General features: G+C 40.4%; 1 pseudogene; it reads left to right on the forward strand.

Moving 5' to 3' along the window:
- The first annotated feature begins 476 nt into the window (after nucleotides 1-476).
- LOC149151138 (putative polyamine oxidase 5 pseudogene) lies at nucleotides 477-866 on the forward strand (annotated as a pseudogene).
- Nucleotides 867-4677: the final 3811 nt, after the last annotated feature.

Genomic DNA, 4677 nt, shown 5'->3' on the forward strand with positions numbered 1-4677 from the left:
TTGTGCTTATTTTCTCAAATAATGCTCTCCCAAAAGTTTTTGACTGTTAACTGGATTGCATGAAAGTTTGAAGGTGGGGGCTTGATGTTGATGTTGAGGCCGATCATGTTATCCTCACTGTTTCATTGGGTGTATTGAATTCTGTCATCAAAAAATGCAATGAGAATGATGCAGATAGTAGCAAGGAACAGAATCCATGGGTCCCTGTATTTCATGGCTTGCAGCCACCCTTGCCACCCCGCAAAGTGAATGCAATCAACAGACTTGGCTTCGACGTTGTGGATAAGGTGTTGCTGCATATGGGCCCTGATGTTTCAGAGATCCCCAATGTCAAGTTGGTCTTTGCAGGGACGAAACATGGTGATGGTGGTGATGATTTGATTCCATGGTGGATGAGGAAAACCTACGCAGTAGTGTGAATCCACAAGCAATCCAAAGTTGTTTTGGCGTGGTTTGTGGGAAAGGAAGCAATTACAATGGAGTCCTTATCGGACCAGGAGGTCATTGAGGGGTTCCTTGATACCTTATCTGCATTCGGCATGGATCTGAAGAAGGGAAGCAACAACGTTGGTGAGGGAGATAAGAGTTCTGTGATAGACGACATTCTGAGGAGTGACTGGGGCAGGAATCCTCTGCTTTGGGGGTCTTATACCTATGTTCCCGTGGTCTCAGCAGGGGATGATATTGATATGTTGGTTGAGCCATTGCCATATACAGAGGATCAAACTAGCAGCAAGCCTCTGCAAATTTTGTTTGTAGGTGAGGCTATTGATAGACACTATTATTCAACAACTCATGGTGCCTATTTGAGTGGGTTGAGAGAAGCCAATAGACTGCTAAGACACTACAACATGCTGAGCTACTGAAGTAGTTTCTCTCAAACCAAGAATGTTTGTTGGAACATAATAATAGTGTGAGTCAACTTCTCTGTATTGAGATGTTATGATCTAAGATCTCTGCTATTAACTTTCCTAGTTGATTTGAAATTTTCAGCTATCGAACTTCGATGCGTCCATGTATCCCATAGATCAGATTTCTTTTTGGCCTAAAATTTTCAGTGGGGTTGTTTTATGAATCCGTGGAGGTGTTCCATGAACAATTTCATGATGAGGAATTTGCACCAAGAAAGTGTAATGCATGAATGTAAGGGGAGAAGATAAATTCTTGACCATAAGTACATGGAGACAAAGTGCACTTGAAATTAGCAATCCTTGCAGATATATTTGTAGCATAAGCATAATATTACAAAGAATATGAAAGAGGATAATAATAGTTAGAGGTGATTGTGACCTGACGAGTTAGTTCATGTGGTTAAAGTGCTATGAATTGCAAGTGTGAGGTTGCAAAGTCAAGTCTCTGGGCTGGAACCCTTTGTGAATGTCATGGGTGTCATTCGATGTCTATGTTGGATTAGTTTGCCAAAATTGCAACTGACTGGTTAACCTTGGTTACCATCCTCATAATGAGGGGAAGTTGCTAGTGGTGGGTATGCTTTTCATCAAAATATAGATATGGTGGGTGTGCATTTCATAAAAATATAGACAATGTCGTTTGTAGTTGGTTCAGTACCCATTTAAAGAGGTTGGTGGGTTGACCCTTGAATATCTTCTTGTCTTCCAAATCATTCTCAGAGGACTGCTATGAGAAAATAGATGTAAAAACAGATAAGCAAAGATCAAAACCATGAGTTTTCTATTAAATTGTATACCTTACTCGGAGCTTGAAATCCAGATATATCAAACTTTTGTAGTAACTAGAAAAGCCAGCTCATACCTTTACTTCTAAGGCCTATAAATTTTGACTTACTTTTAGTAGATCTGGTACCCTTTCCATTCCTTTAACTTTGGCATTGATTTTTGTTTCCTAAATTCTCTATTTTCCATTCTTTGCAAATTTCAGTGCTTAGTTTCTCAGATACCGCTCTCCCAAAAGTTTTTGACTGTTAACTGGGTTGCATGAAAGTTTGAAGGTTGGGGCTTGATGTTGATGTTGAGGCCGATCATGTTATCCTCACTGTTTCATTGGGTGTATTGAAGTCTGTCATCAGAAAATGCAATGAGAATGATGCAGATAGTAGCAAGGAACAGAATCCATGGGTCCCTGTTTTTCATGGATTGCAGCCACCCTTGCCACCCCACAAAGTTAATGCAATCAGCAGACTTGGCTTCAACGTTGTGGATAAGGTGTTGTTTCATATGGTCCCCGATGTTTCAGAGATCCCCAATGTCAAGTTGGTCTTTGCAGGGACGAAACATGGTGATGGTGGTGATGATTTTATTTCATTGTGGATGAGGAAAACCAGCGCAGTCACAAGCAATCCAAAGTTGTTTTGGCGTGGTTTGTGGGAAAGGAAGCAATTACAATGGAGTCCTTATCAGACCAAGAGGTCATTAAGGGGTTCCTTGGTACCTTATCTGCATTCGGCATGGATCTGAAGAAGGGAAGCAACAACGTTGGTGAGGGAGATAAGAGTTCTGTGATAGATGACATTCTGAGGAGTGACTGGGGCAAGAATCCTCTGTTTTGGGGGTCTTATACCTATGTTCCTGTGGGCTCAACAGGGGATGATATTGATATATTGGTTGAGCCATTGCCATATGCAGAGGATCAAACTAGCAGCAAGCCTCTGCAAATTTTGTTTGCAGGTGAGGCTACTGATAGGCACTATTATTCAACAACTCATGGTGCCTATTTGAGTGGGTTGAGAGAAGCCAATAGACTGCTAAGACACTACAACATTCTGAGCTACTGAAGTAGTTTCTCTCAAACCAAGCATGTTTGTTGGAACATAATAATAGTGTGAGTCAGCTTCTCTGTATTGAGATGTTATGATTTAAGATCTCTGCTATTAACTTTCCTAGTTGATTTGACTTTTTCAGCTATCGAACTTCGATGCATCCATGTATCCAATAGATCAGATTTCTTTTTGGCCTAAAATTTTTAGTGGGGCTATTCTATGAATTCGTGGAGGTGTTCCATGAAAAATTTCATGATGAGGAATTTGCACCAAGAAAGTGCAATGCATGAATGCAAGGGGAGAAGATAAATGCTTGACCATAAGTACACGGAGACATAGTGCACTTGAAATTAGCAATCATTGCAGATATATTTGTAGCATAAGCATAATATTACAAAGAATACAAAAGAGGATAATAATAGTTATAGGTGATTGTGACCTGATGAGTTAGTTCATGTGGTTAAAGTGCGATGAATTGCAAGTGTGAGGTTGCATAGTCAAGTCTCTAGGTTGGCTGCCTTTGTGAATGTCATGGGTGTCATTTGATGTCTTTGTTGGATTAGTTTGCCAAAATTGCAACTGGTTGGTTAACCTTGATTACCATCCTCAGAATGAGGGGAAGTGGCCAGTGGTTGGTGTGCATTTCATCAAAATATAGATAAAGTGGTTTGTAGTTGGTTTAGTGCCCATTTAAAGAGGTTGGTGGGTTGACCCTTGAATATCTTCTTGTCTTCCAAATTATTCTCAAAGAACTGCTATAAGAAAACTGATGTAAAAATAGATAAGCAAAGATCAAAACCATTAGTTTTCTATTAAATTGTATACCTTACTCGGAGCTTGAAATCTAGATATATCGAACTTTTGTAGTAACTAGAAAAGCCCCGTACCCTTACTTCTAAGGCATGTAAATTTTGACTTACTTTTGGTAGATCTGGTACCCTTTCCATTCCTTTAACTTTGGCATCGATTTTTGTTTCCTAAATTCTCTATTTTCCATTCTTTGCAAATTTTGGTGCTTATATTTGTTTTTGTGCTTATTTTCTTAGATACCACTCTCCAAAAAGTTTTTGACTGTTAACTGGATTGCATGAAAGTTTGAAGGTGGGGGTTTGATGTTGATGTTGAGGCCGATCATGTTATCCTCACTGTTTCATTGGGTATATTGAAGTCTGTCATCAAAAACTGCAATAAGAATGATGCAGATTGTAGCAGGGATCAGAATCCACGGGTCCCTGTATTTCATGGCTTCCAGCCACCCCTACCACCCCGCAAAGTTAGTGCAATCAGCAGACTTGGCTTCAACGTTATGGACAAGGTGTTGCTGCATATGGCCCCGATGTTTCAAAGATCCCCACTGTCAAGTTGGTTTCTGCAGGGCTGAAACATGGTGATGGTGGTGATGATTTGATTCCATGGTGGATGAGGAAAACCTACGCAGTAGTGCAAATCCACAAGCAATCCAAAGTTGTTTTGGCGTGGTTTGTGGGAAAGGAATTAATTACAATGGAGTCCTTATTGGACCAGGAGGTCATTGAGGGGTTCCTTGATACCTTATCTGCATTTGACATGGATCTGAAGAAGGGAATCAACAACGTTGGTGAGGGAGATAAGAGTTTTGTGATAGACGACATTCTCAGGAGTGAATGGGGCAAGAATCCTCTGTTTTGGGGGTCTTATACCTATGTTCCTGTGGGCTCAACAGGGGATGATATTGATATATTGGCTGAGCCATTTCCATATGTAGAGGATCAAACTAGTAGCAAGCCTCTGCAAATTTTGTTTGCAAGTGAGGCTACTGATAGGCACTATTACTCAAAAACTCATCGTGCCTATTTGAGTGGGTTGAGAGAGGCCAATAGACTGCTAAGGCACTACAACATTCTGAGCTACTTAAGTAGTTTCGCTCAAACCAAGCATGTTTGTTGGAACATAATAATAGT

This window comes from Pinus tabuliformis, chromosome 9 (genome assembly GCF_031772625.1).
Source record: "Pinus tabuliformis cultivar Carrire ecotype Pingquan chromosome 9, CPIR1, whole genome shotgun sequence".
Lineage (NCBI taxonomy): Eukaryota > Viridiplantae > Streptophyta > Pinopsida > Pinales > Pinaceae > Pinus > Pinus tabuliformis.